The sequence below is a fragment of the Fundulus heteroclitus genome, chromosome 4, assembly GCF_011125445.2.
Source record: "Fundulus heteroclitus isolate FHET01 chromosome 4, MU-UCD_Fhet_4.1, whole genome shotgun sequence".
Taxonomy (NCBI): Eukaryota; Metazoa; Chordata; class Actinopteri; order Cyprinodontiformes; family Fundulidae; genus Fundulus; species Fundulus heteroclitus.
The window spans coordinates 29,766,932-29,787,524 of record NC_046364.1 but is presented as its reverse complement, the minus strand read 5'-3'; the positions used below and the strand labels follow the sequence as shown (position 1 = coordinate 29,787,524).

At 38.7% G+C, this 20,593-nt stretch overlaps 1 long non-coding RNA gene across 1 annotated transcript in view; it reads left to right on the top strand.

The window, feature by feature from the left end:
* Positions 1 to 259: 259 nt before the first annotated feature.
* The window catches only part of LOC110369171, a 77,361-nt gene continuing 57,027 nt past the window's right edge, over positions 260 to 20,593 (top strand). Inside the window, exon 1 of the long non-coding RNA XR_004930927.1 lies at positions 260 to 338. This is a non-coding gene — a long non-coding RNA (uncharacterized LOC110369171). The remainder of the gene's footprint in view (positions 339 to 20,593) is intronic.

Genomic DNA, 20,593 nt, shown 5'->3' with positions numbered 1-20,593 from the left:
TAGATGAATTCCTTAGGCCTGCCTCTGAAGGAAATTACTTCCTGACTTTAGATGGAAATATCTTAGAAAAACAGGGATCTAGTGTCCGTGTCCTCGATACAGAGTAAGCAAGTTTGCTGTGCAGAAAGGGTAGCCTTTATGTTCCAGATTGATTTTTCTCCTCTTCTCGGCACCCTGCCTCCTTTGTGGTTCAGCATTTAGACATCCCCAAGCAAATATCTCTCAGTTGCTGGCTGACTGGCTTGCAGACCTGGATGGATCTTAAAAGGACCAGCTGTATGCCCACAATACCTGAAGCACATTCAGACCCCGACCAGCCCTAGGAGCTGCAGAGTCAGGTACAGTGTTTTCTGCTAAGCACACATCTTTTTCAGAAGGCCTCATATTGAGTGCCATCTACAGCAGATAGGTAGATTTAGAGCAGGAAAGCAGCTTGAACAGAACTCCTGTTCATGCTGCAATGTTTTTATAGAAAGAAAAAGCTTTATTAAAAAAAACACGAAGCTACTATGGCTTCAGTTAGTAGAATCAGGTCAAATATGTTACATGTTAAATTGACAGACAAAATGTCCCTAGGACTAGGACAAATTAGATTATTTATGTTTGGAGGAGAAATGATGGTCACGCATCTAGGACCAAACTGATACTTCATGGATCAGTAGTGGATGTGTCACCTGTTGCTAAGCTTCTAGGCAGACTGATTCTGGTGTTCAGATGTGTTATTCAAGCTTTCACAGAGATGTACGGAAAGGACAATGACAAATCTGAAATTCAAAAAGAAATATCTTTTCTTGTCCTCCAGTTGGGAAATCCAGGTGTAACTGCAGCAAAGTGAAACAGAAATCAAAGGATGTAGATACAAGGGTAAACAAACAACAAACAAACAAAACGTAAAAAGAAGACATGACAAAAAGAGACAGTAAAGTAAGAGCTAATTTACAGCAGAAGAAAATACTGTAGTTATTAGGTAGTAAAAATATAGTCAAAAAATAAAGATGTGTGGAACTGACTAAAGGGATTTTAAAAAATCAACAAAATGTATGTATATTAATGCATAAAAATGATAAACTGAGTCTTTACAAGAATCAAACAACTGTGCAAAACCAGCAGAGATAATAAACCCTTATTGAGTTTGTTGGGCACAGTGATGGTCATAAGTTATAGGGTCTAACAGCTGCAGGGAATAAGAATCTTCAAAAATGCTACTTTGAGGAATTAGGATGCAGCAGTCTGTCACTAAAGGAGCGCTGCCAGCTCTGCAACAGCCACAGGCATTGGATGGTAGACACTGTCCAACCGTGATGTTAGTTTTGCTAGAGTCCTTTTGTCTCTCACAACCTCATCTGGGTCAAAGTGGCATCCTAGAACAGAGCTGGCATTCCTGATGAGCTTATCTAACCTCTTCTTCTCTGCTTTAAGCTGCTGCTGAACCTACCATCTGAATTTTGCAGCTTAAATCCAGACTCATTGAATCAGGCAGCATTTTCATAATCTGTTATTGTCAAATTTTAGTGAACTGTTTGATATTGTACCATCAAGTTCCTTTTTTAGGTGAAGAGAGGGATTTTATTGTGTTGAAGTATGGTCTTCTGCTGCTGTAGCATCAGCGTATGAGGTGTTGCGTGCTTGAAGATTTATTTTGGGTTATGTTGCTTTTCAGTAGGCATGTGAAGTATGTCATGTCTGTAATATTGCTGTCATACACTTCCCTGGGAATCTGACTTCAATTTGCAGATAGTGTACAGTTCTGAGGGGGGCACATGAGTTTGTTTGGATCCTAACCAGACTGTATCGGCCATGATTATGATTCTCTAAGTTTTTCTCCATTCCAGTCTCTTTATAGGGCAAAATTTAGATTAGAACAGAAATGTATTTTTTGTCCATGCGTGGAGAATTTGTTGTTGTGACATAAACCCTACAATCACCTTCACCTCTGAAACAATACACTGATACAAATAGATATTGCAGATATATCCATATGTTGGTACAGATGACTTACTTTCTTGTCCCATACCCTTTGCATTATAATAAATAGGACTTAACTGATTGTTATAATCACAAACTGATATGATTTTTCTTTATTAAAAATGTTAATATCTATGCTTTATTTGTTCATGCCACATTCAATTTGAGAGGAAAAACACAAGTAGGTTATAATTGGTGTTTTAAATCTAGGTTAAAATAGATGTTTAATTATTATTGATATATAGCATTTGATTTATGTAAATTTCTCAATAGATTTTATTTTGCCCAAGAAATTGACACAGATCATGTAAAATCCACAATATTTAGTATATTTCAAATAGAGGTACTGATCTAAAATAGTACATCCTGTCAGTTTCTCTCCTGTCTTCTTCAGATTATGGCAATAAGTGTGGGGTATGGATGGAAACAGAGATCAAACTATTTTTAAGCACAGCTGGTCAGTTACTATGTTGAGCAATTGAGCAACATACAGTTTGAATATCATGCAGTCATTTGTGTACAAAGACAAGTGGTTGGGGTTTTGTTTGTATCCTCTGTCTTGTCACACCCCCAGTTAGTCGTGGCAGATGGCCATTCATTCTGCTGGAAGTTTCTTCCTGTTAAAGGGGAGTTTTCTGCTCCACTATCACTACATGCATGCTTGGTATGCGGAATTGCTGCAAAGTCAATGTCACAATGCTAACAACTGTTCACTCTCATTGTGACTTAAATTTTTTGAAATTATGTCAAATTGCAAAATTTAGGACAGCACAATGCCCATGCGCCATGGCCATTTTAGATTTAGAAAAACTTTCATTATAAACTTGTACGAGTCAAACAGTGAACAGATCTGTCCTGATTATCGCCTCATCAGACATAGTATTGTAACAACAAAAAACTGTTGCATTGTCATCTGCCAGAGTGACTCGCAATATGTTGATCGCGACCATATGAAGGGAGTTTTTTCATAAATTTTACTAAAGGAATGGCGAGAAATGTCAATGTTGGATTGTAATCGAGAGGACTTTACTGTTGAAAATCTGATAAAAGACACTTATATGTACTCTCTACCTTTCGTCGGTGGTAAAGAGCCAGCGATTGCATGTCCAGACCTAATTTCAGGTCAGGACATTCAGATTGCAACGTCTTTGGTGCAGGTGCATACATTTGGTTTTTCTCATTGGAATGAAAACGTCATCACACAATCCATGACATCTCTCATCATTGTGATCATAAACACACCACCCACTGCACACTTGTGCTGACACAAGTCTATGAAATGGTCTTGTGCTTTTTTTGATTAACAACAGGGGTGTTTGTGCGTAAGTGACCTTTAGTGTTTCATAGTCAACTTATTATATGCGACATTGGTCTTATTTTTCTCTAAAGTCAACTTTCGTGAGTTTCAGGTTGCAGTTTTGAAAATATCAACCCCTAACCCTTCCTAACCCTACCTACAAGCACGAAAAAGTCCTGGTGTGTATAAATACCATATTAAATACATGCATTTGTAATGATTCAATTCAATTAAATTTTATTTATATAGCGCCAATTCATGAAACATGTCATGTATGGACATGACATGTCAAAGTCAAATTCAATCAGATTATACAGGTTGGGTCAGATTATACAGATTGGTCAAAACAAAGTTTCCTATCTAAGGACACCCAGTTGATTGCATCAAGTCTTGACAAGCATAATTCACTCCTCCTGAAGAAGCGTAGAGCCACAGGGACAGTCATCTACATTGTCCATGGCTTTGCAGCGATCCCTCATAATGAGCAAGCATGAAGCGACAGTGGAATGAAAAACTCCCCTTTAACTGGAAGGGAAAACCTCCAGCAGAACCAGGCTCAGTATCAACAGTCATCTGCCTCGACCGACTAAGGTTTGCAGAAGACAGAGCAGAGACACAACAAGAGAGACAAAAAAGCACAGAAGCACACATTGATCCAGGAATCTGTTCTACATTAGATGGTAATAGCGGATGATCTGTCTTCCCTGGATAATGTCACAGTTAACAGAACGCCAGACCAGGTGTACCTACTATGAAGAAAAAGAGAGAACAAAAAGTTAAAAGTCAAAAAGTTTAAAGCTGAAATGACGACAAGCAATGCAAACTGGAGAACAGTAGGAGAACTCAGCAGAGTGAGAGAAATAGACCCTGATGTCCTCCAGTAGCCTAAGCCTATAGCAGCATAACTATAGAGATAGCTCAGGGTAACATGAGCCACTCTAATGATTAGAAACGGCATCTATATTATAGTGTGTTAGTCTGCTTGTTGGGCTTCTTTTGGGCTTGTTTTCATAGAGCAAGTTATGTGTTTCTCTCGCAAGATTGGTGATCTTGCTTGTGTGTGTGTGAAGGTGTGATGGGATGTTTCTGAACACAGTTGGATGATTTACTTTACAGCTTTAGGAAATAAGGTGTTTTAAGTCTATTTTTGTAATAAGCCATGTTGTCATTTAAAACATATGGACAAATTGGTGGGAGGTGTGAATGCTGATTTTCAAACCTGCAGTAGAAGCTGTTAATATTGTTTGCTATATGAGGATTCTGTTCTGCATGGGGGATAGGCTTCTGTAGGCCGCCATGTTTCTCAAAGCATTCAAACTCTAGCTGGGTCAGTAGTTGAAAATGTGTTTTTTTCTCTCTATAGCTTTTCTTAGCTGCCTGGATTTTTTTGTTAAGGTTGTTCTTACTTATTCAAAACTCTGTTCCTACTGCTGTAAGCCTCTTCCTTGCTTCTAACGACTTCTTCATATGTGAAGTAAACCATGGTTTGTTATTGTTATATGTGTGAAAGATTTATTTCACTAAGACTCATGTATGATGTGACAGTATCAGTAAAAGTGTTCAGGTCAATGGATGAAGTTTTGAATACACTCCAATTTGTGTAGTCAAAGCAGGCCCGTAGCATCTGCTCAATCCACATCCTAGCATTACTAACCACAAGCTTAGAGGTTTTCAGTTATTGCTGGTAGGTTGGGATGAGATGAAACAGACAGTAATCAGAGTCAAAAAGTAGCACCGGGAACTGTGGTGTACGTATCTTTTAACGATGTGTACCAATAATTTGGTGAGTTATTATCCCCAGTTGATATCCTGTTCTGTCTGTATTTTGGAAGTTCATTGGAGAGGTTTGCAGTCCTAACATCCCCAAGAACAAAGATGAGAAAGTGTGAGTGTTTTTTTTTCATGTCTGTTATCACCTTAGTGAGCAGTGTGTCTAACCTGACTCTCGCCAGAGGGATGTAGTTCCGCCGAGCTCCACACTGGATCAACACGTCCATCTGGAATCGTTGCCATTTAGAGGGATTTCAATACCACATGAAATGGACCAGCCAATCAGGATCACCGGGCGGGATTTTCGTAGATGTGATGTATCAGAGAAGTGACTGTTTTGATTCAGGCAACAATGGCGGCTCACAGCGAGCAAGTAGGCTGTAACTATTTCATCAGCGTTGTCCAATCTACCAAATATTAATTCTTCAAAAGAACACAAGAGAACGGCTTTGAAAGCTTGTTAGTGGAAATGATGGTTTCACCCTTCCCCCGACCGGGTTTGGCAAGAGCTTGTAGCGCGGCAGTAAAGATGAAATACATCTCCAATGGAGCATTCCCAGATGGATGTGTGGAGTTCTGCTGAACGAAATCCATCTGGCAAAAGTCAAGGTTACTGTATTTCAGCCTCTTATATACTGACTTGTCATGGGATGTAAACATCGACCAGAACAAAGAAATAGAACTATCTCTGAGAATACAAGGTTATACAGTTTAAAAAATATATCTAGGTGAGGACTACATGTATTCTGTAATACTTTGACATCAGCCCACCAACCTTTGTTTATGTTAATAAATCCACCTCCGCGTTTTTTCCCTGAGAGCTCCATGCTGCGATCCGCTCAAAACAGCTGGAATCCTGGCACCAGAAGAGCGCTGTCTGGGGTGTGCTCACCAAGCCAGGTTCTGGTGAAACTGAAGTCAGAGTTGAGAATTAGTACTTTGTCGTTTTGTTAGTGAGGAAGTGAATATTAGCAAGGTGGATGTCCAGAATCCCTATGACATAACTTCATAAGTATGCCTGCCCGTTTTCTTCGCCTTTGTTTCCAGTAGTGTCCATTAATAGGCCTGTGGGGATAATCAATAAATCAATTAATCGCATGATACATTTTTATCACATGATTAATTAAAATAATTGCGATAATTTGGTATGCATGCTTGCTTATTTCCCCCACCGTTTCCGTCTCCTCTCTCTGAAAATGTTTCAGTACAGTGCATTAGTGTCTGCTCACCCCTCCCTTCTTGTTTCCTCGGTGTAAGAGGGGTTAAATCTTGCCAGGGTTTCCCACAGAAAATGGGGGTAATCCTAGCCGCAGTTGTCTGGTGGGTAGCGGGAGGTGCGTGCGGAATGGGGAATTGGAAGCGAGGAGCGTTGCAGGATGCAGCTCGAAGGAGGGGTGCAGTCCTTAACTGGGTACTGTAGTGTGCGTTAAGCTAATAACAGCTAGCACATTAGCTTATTAGACCTTGAGATTTTATTCCAGTCCCGCCAGGCTTATAATATGCTGTGGGGCACCCTGGGATATTCTTGCGTTATTATGCCATTATCATATTAGTTGAAAAAGCTCTCCAAATAACAATAATATGATTTATCGTGATAAGGTTTTTAAAAATTATTGTCAAGCAAAATGTATTATTGTGACAGGCCTATCCATTAAGTACCATTACACTGCAAATCAAAATGTAAGTGAAGTTGGGGTCAAGGAACATATCCAAGTGTCCTTGAAATGAATAACTTAACACGTGATTAGCCATCAGTAATAGCACACGTTTTGCAATCAGACTACAATCCATAAAAACTATAACAACTTTTATTTTAAGTAAACAGGAAAATCTACCTTGGCCACAACTTTGCATAAGGACCTTGCAGTGATGCAATCAAAGTAGCAATTTACTAAAGATGTAGTGTAAAAGTGGGTGGTAAAGTTTGATCAACTGGGATCGATGTTTTTGATGCTTGAAAAACCTTGATTACAGAAAATGTTGCAGCTTTTTTTCTTAACTTCTTATTTAACTGTAAATGACTGATTTATCTTTGCTATAGCTTTTCAAAGGTCATTAAATATAGTGGAATATAAACACATCAGCCATATACATGAAAAACATACAACTGGACAAGCAAATTATTTTGCCCAAACTTCCAAAATGCTAACATTTCAAGGGCAGAAAATGAAATGTACAAGATTGTAAGTCTCTACCGAAAAATGTACAATGGTGGCCTCTGCCTTTTTCTGCAGTCTTTCAAAATAATTTTAACATGAGATGTTTTTTTAAGGTAGAAGCGGAAGTGGATTTTTTTCATATTTCTGCTTCTGCAGATATTTAAAGAAAATGCAAATCAATTCATATATATCTGTCTCAGGGTTACGTTTCTATATGCAGGGACATTGATTGTCAGACCACTGCAATAAACCTGAACATAGGTCATTCCTAAGAATGTACAGTGATGGAAATGTAGTCTCTCAATTTTGTTCAATCTTTCAATTACATCATTTAGAGAAGGAAATTGTTTACTTAATATGGGTCATTCTTTAAATAAAGTTTATAGCTGTGTGTTGTTTTTTTCAAAGTCATGGTAGATATTTACTCTAAGCAGAATTTACCTCTCTGCAAAATGTCTGAACTGATGGAGGTTATGAATGAGGATCAGTTGCTCCAAGGATATATCAGTGTCATGTAATAGTTTTTTCTTAAATAGCAATTTATGTAATTATAAAAGTTTTTATATGGTTTATTGTTGTTTAACAGTTATTTTAAATGTCTTTGTCTATTCTAATCAATATCCTTTGTTTTTATACCTAGATTTTCATCCTTTAGCTGTGTTTTATGTTTAGAAACCCACGACTAATAGAGATTTAAATGATTTACTGCTAATTGTTTTGTTCTGGATTAGAGTAACGGCTTAAAAACTAACACCTGGACAGAGATTTTCTGTAATGTATATGTATTTTAGATGGCTTACTAATGACAGATCAAATGTTATTATAACTGGTAATATTAAACCTTTATTTGTACAAGTAGTTGCCTTAACACAGGAGTTCTCATTTATAAGACAGACCTGTAAGCACTTACAACCATATACAGAAAATTCTATTCAAATCAGTTTATTTATTTTGGACAATTTCACAGCACGTCATCCCAAGGCACTTTACTAAATTCATTCTACCAAACATAGACAGATTGGTTAAAACATTTTCTATCTAAGAAAACCCAGCAGATTGCTGGGTAATTAACTTGATGAGCATGTGGTGAATGTGGATAGTCGCTTGGATTGTGTCGTTGACTTTGCAGTATTCCCTTCAAATACGGCATGCATGTAGCAACAGTGGAGATGAAAACTTCCCTTTAACAGAAAGAAACTTACAGCAGGGGCATTGTGCTTAAAAGAGTGCACCGCTTTCATACTTAAAGTTGGTGGTAGCAATACATTTTGAAACTGCAGCATGCAATAAAATTCAGATGTATAAAATCATGCATACATGTGTTATGGCACACATTTCCTTTATACATCCTGATTTGCAAGAATTTTAGTGCAGCTGCAGGGACCGTTTAGAACACCCAGTGCCCGCCTACAAATAAATATGCCAAAGTAGTATAACCAACGTGAAGGTTCCCACCATGTGTCCAAATAACCTTGTCAATGGCAGCGGTTAGCAAGGGAAACAGAAAAGATTCACAGAATGTGAAATAAAGGTGGAGGCAAGATGTCGAATTTGGATTTCGAGTCATTCATCTGGAGCCTGTGATAAAATTAAACATATGGAGTGGCAGAAGGTGGCAAATGGTGGTCTGACATCAAGGCGGTTGTCAAAAAGAGTTTGTTTCCAACAATACTATTCCTCAGTTTAAAGGAACCAGATCAGTGTGCAAGTACATTTATCAGGCGCATGTGTGCATCACAGATGAGTAAGTAGGAAGAGAATGCAGCAGCGTGAGGGAACATGGTCTCTACATCCTCCAGTCGTGTAAGCCAATAGAAGCATAACTACAAAGATAGCTCAGGATGTTTGCAGTTATCAGGCAATTAGGGCAGTGCTGAATTATAAGGGAATTAATGTATTGAAGAAGTTTTTTTTAGCTGTCATGAGCTTCCTCTTAGATTCTCTCTCTAGCCTTCCAACTGCTTCCAAATTTTCAACACACTACACTATGAATTTTTTTCACAAACTATGTTTGCTAACCCAGATAATAATTGCACAAAGTTAAACCTGGCTCTTAACATGTGGACTCTTTCCTCCAATGTTGGTTTTAGATTACAGAAAAACAAATTGTGTTTTTTTATTATTATGTACCGGTAAATTAATTAAAGAAGATTGATTATTGCTGAGCTGTTGCCAAAGGAGTTTTTTGATGTATTTCATATCATTCATTTCAAAATCTTCATGGGTTTTGTTCCCATGCCAGATAGCTTCCTTTGATACACTCTTTAGAAAAAGTCACCTAAACCTGGCAATTAGTTTGGCAGTTGATTTTAAGTCTGTTTTTAACTTGACAGACATGATAATACTGTATCTGGGCAACAGGTGAAGGTAGTGTCCAAAACTGGAATAGCTTATAAATTAACCATTGATCAGCCTCAGGACATAGGTTTTGCAGTAGACCGACTCCAGTGTGAAGTTTCCACAGTCAGTGATGGTTGGGGTGCCTTGTCATCTGCTGGTGTTGGTCCACCGGGTTTTCCTAAGTCCACAGTATATGCAGCCATCTACCAAGAAATTCTACAGCATTTCATGTTTATTTCTGCAGACAAGCCGTATGGAGATGCTGATTTTATTTTCCAGCAGGACTTGGCACCTGCCGACACTGCCAAAGGTACCAAAAACTGGTTCAGTGATCATGGTTCTCCTGTTCTTGATTGGCCAACAAACTGCCCCGACCTGAACCCAAAAGAAAATCTATGGGCTGCTGTGAAGAGGAAGATGAGAGACACCAAACCCAACAAGACAGATGACCGAAGGCAGCTATCAAAGCAATCTGGGCTTCCATAACACCTATGCAGCGCCACAGGCTGATCGCCTATATGCCATGGCACATTCATGCAGTAATTCATGCAAGAGGAGGCCCAACCAAGTATTGCGTGCAAAGAAATGAACCTACTTTTCAGAAGCATGACATTTATGCTTAAAACATCAATTTTCTATTGGTCTACGTTAACATTCTAATTTTCTGAGACACTGAATTTTGACTTTTATTTTTTTACATGTAAGCCATAATCTTCAAAACTACAAGAAATGAAAGCTTGAAATATCTTACTCAATGTGTAATTAATCTTTATAAAACAACAGTTTCATTTTCTGAAATGACTGGCAAAACATATTGCAGTTTTAAGCAATATTCAATTTTTTTTAGATGTACCTGCATGGTTTCCTTGATAACTGGATCAAATATGCACTTAGGTTTCCTGTTTAATGTCTAAAAATGTTCCTTCATATATTAAGATGAGAATACCCTAATAGTATGATACACTGTGTAGAGGAAAGTGATGTATTTCTGGAATTATACTTTTATCAGCTGATTTGTATGCTTCCTTAGTATTTTTTTAAGTAGCCGTGAGCAAGTTAAACTAGATAATGAAAATAAGATACATCTAGAGCATTGTAAACAAGCAGCAGCACTAACTTGACATTGCAAATTATTCAGAGCTATTGCCGGTGCTATCTGTGGATGGTATATATACTGTTCTTTGCATTAGTGCCTCTGATTTAATGCATTTTACCTCTCTAAGACATAAATTACAGCAATACCACATTATTCTTATTCACTTGAGCTTTAGATAATTATATGTAGTAAAAAAGAGGATTTATTTGCTACCCACTGATTCAGGTCAATTTTTGGAAGTATACAGTTGAGATTTTGCGTTTGTTTTTGTTTTGTTTTTTCATTATTTTATTAATGCAGATGTGCCTTTAAGTGTGTGTGGGGGCAAAAGCCTATTTCTAATATTCTGCTGCTCTGTCTCCATGTCACCTTTGTTGATTTTGTCTCTCCTCCTGCAACACTGTGCTCGCCGCTTTAATGACGCATACATCCTATCTTCAGTCAACTACCTAATCCCAGCAGCGCTAGCTCAGGAACAGATTACTGCTGCCAGACACCAGAGGAGAGAGCATCAGAGAGGGGATGGGGGGTTGCAGGGCGGAAAACGATGCTTCACTGATACAATATGCAGAGGAATAGAAAATATGTGCATGGAAGGCTTACCAACAATATGTTTACATTTTTAATCCTTTAAAAATCCTTTTGATGTTCAAAAATATGAAATGTAACATACAAAACTTCTGGTTTAGTTTGTTGTGTTGTATTTGCGTTTATTTTTATGATACTATACTAATAATAATTGTGGTTTTGTATTTAATATGATTCTTCACATCAATATAAATACAAAATCAAGCCTTTTGGTTGGAATATATATAGATGCAAATATAAGGTAAAACAAAAATATCAAAAGTAACGAGGTTTGTATAAAAAAATACCCACAATGTGAAAAGACATAAACCAAATATAGAGTTTTGTAGACTGACGATACTTTAAGTTTTTTTAATTGGTATTTTTTTCTTCCTCTCTATGAAGACTGAAGTAAAGACCCTCCCACTGTATGACGAAATGTCCAACATGGCTGCTTCCCTCAGCAGATATACTTACAGCTGCACAGACCTCAAAGCAAAAACAAAAAAGTGATGTCTGATGTTGCTGCAGTAGAGCACAGTGCATTTATAACGCACTGTTTCGTTACCATTTTTGCACTAATGGGAGTAAGAGTAATAGTTTTCAAGGCGTCTTCTTTCATAAGCCAGCTCCAGATTCCCTTTGCTTACAAGTTTAGTACAAATGGATTAACATAACGTACAGGATTGGCTGTTTCTTGTGGTGTTTTTGATGATAAGTTTTAACAGTGATTTGAAATATACATTTAAACAATAAGCAAGTGTGGACAGAACAAAAGAAGGAGGCCTATATAACCTTTCTACACGGGGTAATTAGTTTCTTACTGCCTTCTCATGTAGGTGTATATAATTGGGACTGGGGTGTTGTCTGTCCAGCAGCTGTTGTCACCATTCCAGCTGCCTCACAAGAACATGACTTTTAGGACCAAATGATTGCCAATAAAACATTTGATTGAGAGACGAAGAGAGTGAGAACCATAAACAGGCAGGAATCTGCCCTTTAATTTCACCATCTCCAGGGAATTGGTTTTACCGTGCTGGAGAGTAGGTGCCACACACAAGCAGTTTAGTTGTCTGCCCAAGGACTGAAATTTAATTTAGCTTGTGTATAGCCATTCTGGTTGCATGTGAGTGTGTATAACTGTGTGCACACATGTACACGTTTCTCTTTGAGCTTGCTGGTATGAATCAGGTATTTTAAAGTGCTGTTATTTTTTTTAATGCTTTGCCTGATGGGTCTATAAATGTTTGTGCTGTTATATTTATGTTTGCTGTATTTTGTTGTTTTTTTGTTCTCCTGTGACCTAAAAAATGCACATTGCCTTTCTGCATCATTTTACTCTATGCGGTTGTGCTGAAGTTTTTTTTTTTCTTTGTATACTGCTTTGTTGTTACAGGATTTTAGCTCATTATTGTATATTTTTTATCTGATGTTTTATCATTGCTTTGACCTGTAAACGTTGAAAACTATTGTCTGTTCCTATTGGCAACATTTTTGTTGTAATTTTTTTGTGTTTCTTGAAATGTGTGTAGGGGGAAAAACAGCTGCTGAACTGTTCGACAATGGTTGCTTTGGCTTTTCACTGTAGCCAGTCGGTAACGCTGCTTCATGTGTATATGCGTATCTGTTTATGTGTTTAGGTCCAGGTTTTTGATGAAAGCCTCGAGCAGAGGCATATATCAGAGCTCCAGTACTAATAAAAGGCCAGCAAGCTTTGTTCCTCTCCTACTGGGAACACCACTGTTTTTTACTGCCTCTCTGACAGCAAGATAAAGTGCCCTTCCAATTAGAAAAATATTTGGACGCATACCTACCAACAGCAATCCTAGGGTTTTATTGTTTATGCGTCTTTAACACGAATTTTTGCTATTTTTACAACGTGCTTTTTTTGTCATCACGTTCTGGGTATGAACATGCAAGCCAGCATTATGCATATGCTTATGGTGTTTTGGGTATTCTGGTCGCCTGTTTTTAATCCTGTTTGTTTCAAAGGGGCGAGATGGCGCACCGTTATGTTTTGGTGTGGCTTTCGGACTAGGACTGTTGATGTTTTAGCATTTTGCATGAGAAGATTCTTGCGGCTGTGTGTGTGTTTGGGTAGATGTCATTCTTGTTTCCCCTGTCATCCATCTCTGCCTCATACAGAAATGTGCGCATATACACTTAACTGCTGACGCTGGTCCCCATCTCGTACTGTAGATGTTTTTTTCTCCCTTCTTTCCAGAGAGTGCATTAAAATTAAATTCTCTCTTGTTGTTGTGAAAAGAGGCACACGTAAAAAATAATTGGCTGTAGGAGAGAACAAAGGGCTGGCTCCTCTCTCCTCCCTGCACACCACAACGAGGCATTAATACCAAGCCTGCTGCATTGTTCTGCTGTCTGCAGCCATCCCCCTAGCCAGACACTCAGCTCTGGAGAAGTCACTTTTAATGTCTGATAATCAAGGTGAATTTTCAAAAAGCTGCCATTTTCAAATGGTGGTGTATATATTATGTGTAGATGGGAGTTCAGGAGTGGAGGATCCCTTTTTCTGTGTGTGAGAGAGAGAGGGCAATAGAGAGAGAGGGAGTTTCAGTAATGTAAAGTAGAAGAGAGACACCTAATGACCAAACAGGGAACTGCTAGATGATTTTTGGACTAATCATGGGGAACAGAAAACGGCTAAAACGTCAGTGTAATTCTGAAAATTGGTTCAGTTATTTGATTTTAGAGATTACGTATTATATTTATGTAACAAAAAATACATATGTAATATGATGCATAACTACATTATGCATCATATTTCAGTTCACCCAAATCATCTGCACGTCTAAAGTGTGAAGGTAATGTTTTTTTGTAGAAAACAGACGCTACGTGGTGTTATCTCCTCCTGAAGGAAATTCTTGTGCCGTGTTACCGGGGAATCAGGCATCCAGCAGCCAAGCAGTGGAGCTCTATATCCCTGCTACAGGGCACAGACTCATCTTGTTCTTGCTCCTCCCATCCCCACTTTACCCCCTTCCACTAGGTATGATTATTTCTCCTTCGCTCCGACGCACCATTATATTCCAGTCTGCAGTTACCCCTCCCTGCTGTCATTTTTCTTACCATGTTTTTTTGCACATGTGCAGCACTACATATTTGCGCCGTGCTTCTGCAATATGTAGAGGAGGTGAATGTATGCAGTGTGCAGAATGTAATAAGTATATATTTATTTTATTTTATGGTGATTTACCGTTTTTATGCCTCTGTGCTCGTGAAGAAAGGCCAGCACTAGCCATGTATCTTAACAAACATGACTGCTGTTTATGCACACCTCCAAGGCTTTTTACTCACAGAGGAAACCAAATTATACATCTGAGGCAGCCTGGTCGTTCTTCGTGCCATGACTGTTAAAAATCCACTTCATTATTTGAGGTATAAGCTTTGCGAGCACCGGCCAGGTAAAGTTTGGTGAGCTTTGATTTAGCAGCAGCGTTGACAGCCGACATGCTAATCTTTCATGGCATGTATATTGTTTTATTTTTTTTTAAAGATCCCTTAAATGTCTGACACCAAGCAAACCCTTCGATTATGTCTTATCCCTCCAATTGCCCCCTCCCCCTTTCAGGAAGTCTGAAGCTTAAAACACAAAAAGATGCAACAAACACATGCACACGCAGCTTAAACTGACATTACACTCAGAGGGGAAGTAGATCTAACCCTGTGAAACAGTAGGATTTAAATGGAGTCTGTGTTGGGAGCAGCACAGTACACAAGACTCCCTCTGTGAGGCTGTCACAGTGGGACATGTGCCGTTTCACAGAACAAGCCAGAAAAATTAGCTCTTAAAGATACACTGCCTGTTTTTTTTTTCCTTGTCCTCAATATCCTCTTATGAATCCCCAAATAAACCAAATTGGGGGAGAGATTGGAAATTACAGTAACTAAAAAAATCAAAGACTGAGCTGCAGGTTTGACATGCAATTATGATACAGTGATTGTGAGGGTGCTTAGAAACAAAGTGTTGCAAATAAATATTGCTTTTAGAGTGTTATTTATACTAAGGTGTAATAGTGAAACTTCACATGTGTTTGTCTACTTTGAGTTGACTGCTCGTTGTATTATAGTATTTTAGTGTGGTTAATGTTGATTTTACTGGTGGTCTTCTTCATGTCAAATTAAGATGCTCAAATTCCAGCTTTGTTTTATAAAATTTGACTTTCTGTCAGTGACTAATATTATCCATCTCTACACCTGATATCTGATTCAGTGATGAATTGATGTAACATTGTTTGAAGGTAACTTAGTGTCATGTTCTGTGTGATTGCATAATAGCCAAGAATTCAAATAGGCTTCATTTGTTCCCTTGCAGCACTAGTGCTAGAGTGCTAGCGTTTTTCTCAGGCTGGTTGGAGGGCATGCTTTCAAAGTGTTGATCTCAGCTGCGGTGCAGAAAAAAGACGGAGGAGACGGCCGCAGGCATTCAGATAAAAGGATGCATGGGGAATTTGAGCATGTTGAGAGGGAGGGTGTGTTTTGCCCGTCAAGTGTGGCAGAGCAGCTCTGGCTCGGTGCCAGTTTGGGCAATGTGCCCACGAGGAGGCAGTGTGTGGCCAACGCTGACTGTGACACAGAGGTGCACAGATAGCAAGAGAGATGCTGGGAGAACACGAGTGTGTCTGCTGGGGGGTGGGGGGGGGGGGGGTGCTGAGGCTGATTGGCAGGAGAGGTTTAGTCTGCATTTGCATGTGAAATGGCCAGGTTGTGATACAGCAGGAGAGCAAAGCACGAAACAGCAGGGAAGAATGAGGAGAAATTTCCCGGGCGGTGTTATGTCACCAGCCTATTACTGATCACAGGCTTCCTGCCAGCAAACTGCTTAAACTTGCAGCAGAATTTGAATCTTGTTCTTAACGATGAGAAGTTGATGGAACGGTTCATTTAATCAAGCGTGTGTTGTTTCATTTAATCATGCACTTGATTGTCGCTCTTAATTGTGTTGTCTCCTGTTTCTTTATGCACTGCCTGAATAAATACTTTCACTATGGGGACGCAAATGTTATCTTTCGACTTTGTATGCATTTACATATTGTTTGCCTTTCTACATATTATCTCTCTCGCTCTCTCCCATACTCTCTTTCTGTTCTCCTCTTTGTATCCTTAAAATATTCTGCACACCCCTCAGCAGTTCCGCATGGCAGACAGCCCTAATATAATCTGTGCGTCTGAATTCTAATTTATACCGTCAGGATAAAATAAATAGTCTGCAGTTAATTATGGGGAGCCAGCTCCTGGCTTTGCCAGGGTGATTTATGAAGTGCACGTAGGCATTCTGTGATGCATTTTTCTTAATTTATTTTTAATCTGTCTTTCAATTAATTTTATTGTGGATGTCTTAATGATGGCAAGGGGTTTGCGTTAATGAGGCCTTTGTGATGAAATGAACAGGCACTTGTCCCCGTGGGTTGGAGGTTAGAGGCTTTAGGGATGAGGTCATGTAATGCTTCACGTGCTACCTTAAAGTTCGGACTGTCTTTAAATAAAGTTCTTCCCTGCAGCATCATTAGACTAACTGCAGATCTTTTGAGAACTTGGACTTGTATATTCCCAGATATGCATAAGGTTTTTTTCTGCCTTATTTGACTTCCTTTTGTGACTACAGTACCCTATCTGTTGTTCTCAGTGATTGGCATTTTCACACCCACCGTCACTGCTGTTTAAGCTGTTTCATTCAGCTGTTGTAAAGGAAGTGCCACTCTATTCTTGAACTTAGCCCATTTCCAAGCGATTGTGACAATGCGTGATTGTCCAATTCGCACATCTTGCAGACTACTCACAAATTCAGACCATGAATAGAAGTGGTATTCACAGTGGAATTGTGTTGTTTATTTGTGCCTCACAATCTTACTGTAAAGCAGTGATGTTGTGCAGCTTACCCAGCTAGCATATAGTAGCTGGATTTAGATGTTTCTGTACAGTTTATGTGGACTCAGTCCTTTTGTTCAGTCCTTACAGCAGACGGGCTTAAATCGGAGGCAACCGGACCTTTGCTCAATTCTTCCTGAAGTATTCGACACCTATCCAGGAGTCTTTGTCAATTCTGGTGGCTCTCACTTGACCAACCTGTATTTGGTGCACTGCTGTTTCAACTCCCCAGTGTTTACAGCTTGGTTCTCCAACACATTGCAAAGAGATTACATCAGCAGTCTCATCATCATTCAGGTGACCAAGTACTCCACTCACACCAAGCAACAGCTTTTAATGACCCAAGACAATGGCAGGTGGGCCACTGATTTGCACCTGACTTAGAATGTGCCGAGGAGGAGGGGCCTCCATGTCCTTAAAAACAGCAGTGCACCAACTACAGGTTGCTCAAGTGCGAGCCACCAGAACTGACAAAGACTCCTGGATAGACGTTAAAACGTTTTCAGAAAGAACTGAACGAAAGTCCGGTTGCCTCCAATTTGGCCTGTCTGCCGTGGCGATGACCCAGATAACTGAAAACTTGCAAAGGCAAGTCAGTCCTTAGTTTCATATCAAAAAGAAAACATGTTGCAGTCTCTCATTTAAGAACAATGAAATACTTAAAAATTAGTCTTTAATTAGTTTCTCCCTTGCTTTCTGCTTGTCGGAGACTACTGTTTTGTGCCAATTAGGATGCCGTGTGGTTCTGTTTTCACCAGCAGACACAGAGTATGATGGGTTGAAATGCAGGGACCTGTGCTGGTCAGCTTTCAGACAGCTAACATAACAGTTTATCCCCAGTTGAGTGTTCCGCATTCAACTCTCAATAAGAGGATGCAGTCATTTACTCCATCCATTTCCAGGCATTTATTTCCTTTTCTCCTATCTCCATCTCATCCCATTCTCTCTTTTTTAATTTCCCCCACAAAAAAACAAAAACAAATCTAACATCAAGCAGCCAAGGATGGCTCAGCACAGTTCCTCTCCTGAAAGAGTAAGGGAATCATTTCATTTCTCTTCATCCTGTCTCTGTGGCCTCTTTTTCCTGCTCATACACAGATCATTACACACTAAGGCCTCATTTTCATCTCCCACTGAGGGCACATGCACGGCTTTAACTAGTCAGCCACGCCATGACCATTGCTAGCGATCAATACCTGTGGTCAAGACTGAGCATGCAGTTCACCGTAAATGGGCCCTCCTGGTCCAACCATAAAACACCTTCGAAGCTGTACATGCCACCCAATAAATCCCTTTTTTTTCTCAGCTCCTTGAAGGAGTTAGGTGAGCTTAGGTTAGGTTGGACAGAAAGCCCGCTGATCTGGTATTCATGAAACTCCACAGAACATACTAATCATCTAGAAGTTGTAGCAGTTGGCTTTAAAAGGTGAGGTTTAGTAAACTTATCAATATAGCTTTCCTTTCATGTCGTAGATAAATGTCATATCACCATGAGTTTTTACAATATTGAAGGAATTTTTGCGCATATAAGGACTATTAGCTAGTCGGACTGCTTAGCTGATTTTATCAAATTAAAACATGTCTAGCAATTTAAAACAACCCAAGCAGAAGTTAGTATATCTGGTACATAACACTGTATTAACAGACATTAACCATCTTCACTTCCTCGCTAAACCATTATCGATTTTGTTGCAGTTTTCTCAGGTTAACCAAGTATCTGTGCTGTATTTGTTGGATGTATGAATCCGCCTCACCAGCAGCAACTTGTCAGTCTGCTTGAAGTAGACCGAAGGTGGCATAAACATTCAGATTTTGTGATAGACTATATTTCTACAGTAGCATTGAACAAGATGCATTTCTGTACTTTTCCAGGTCTTGTAGTTGTTTTTAATCAGCTGATCATTTTTTTGGCTTTGGAAAAAGCGACAAACTTAATTGTCTCCAGAGAACGTATCAACATTTAGTATCCACCAGTATCCTTTAAAATGGTGTTATATCCCACTGGAATGACCATATTCTGTTCAAGTTGCTAAAGTCAACTAAAATAGGGGCACCTGTCACACTAGCTATTCCACAATTTTCATACAGACTCTCTGAAATATATTATCTGTGTTTTTCAGGCAAAGAAACTGTTATTAATAATACATTTGTAAAAACCTAAAAAAAAATCCAACGTATTCCTTTTAATTGGGCTTGTTGGTACAGACTAGCAAATGTTTTAGAAAACATTACGAGTGGTTAAATGTTTATTCTTAAGGTAAATAACGTATAAACACAACATGCAAACAAATAAAATAATTATTCACATGTCAAACATTTCTGTAGGAAATAAAATCAAACAAGTACTGAAATTTCAAAGCATCTCTTAACTATGTTAACTGTCTTAAGGGTTTTTAAATTTTAGAATAATAAAGTGTCCAACTAAATCCAGTTGTGTGTGTAATAGCAGTGAGGCCCACATTGTTGTGTTTCAATTTAACAATTTTTTTTTTAGAAATTTTATGAAAATGGCCTCAATGGGCAATGTGTAGCTGGTTGAAAAGCTACTTTTAAATTATATTGAACCATTATCAGAATCATTAAGTGTCACAATTTGATCACACTTTTAAAGAAGTTTTGCTTTATCAGTTAAATTTAAGAAAAGTAATTAAAAGAAATTCATAGGCTACTTTCGATAAAAACAAAGTTTTATGAGTTATATATTAGCCAGTTAAAGGTCTAATTTCCATGATGTTTTACTAGTCCTTTCTCTGGAGATGACATAAAGTGTTTTCATATCCTAACATTGAGTCATAATATCTAATTTTAATTTTGAGGGGATAACATTTAGGAGGATGAAAAAAACAATGTTATGTGCACAGTGCCTTAGTAAGTTTCATACAGAGTCAGTGACTTTTCTGGAGTATCTTCAGCTGTGTTAAAGTTATGCCCTGAAGCAGGCAAAAAAGCCAAAGGGTAGGGAAAAAAGTAAACATAATGGATGATTATCCAAAGGTATGGAAAATACAGAAATATTCATACTAACAGAAACCTACAGTTTCAGATTACCACCTGGATATCCAACAAACTCAACCAAAGTGTCAGGTATAAACCCAGAAAAGTTGTGTGACAACTTTGCGTCAAACAAGACTCTTTCCTGTCTTGAAACCCCTTGCTTTTATGCTTCTTAGTTTTACCACATCAATGCCTCTCATGGCTGGAGGGAAAGTCACATCTGCTCAAACAGTGGTTCTTCCTGGCAAAGATAACTCCAAAAAAAAGGCATGTGCTAATATACTTTCCTGGTATTGGCTTTTGGGATGTCTGGAGGCTCTTTACTTTGGACTCAGATGTGCATTAACTCACCAAGTGACTCTGTTAGAGGTATGGATGAAAAACAAAACTCTTTGCAGAGAAATTAAATGAAGTCATCGTGTGAATGAGTGTGTCGGTTAATGACAGCCCATTTACACCATATTTTCACTTTTTACCAGACAACAAAGATAGCGTTGTGGATGCAAGCTATGTAAACAA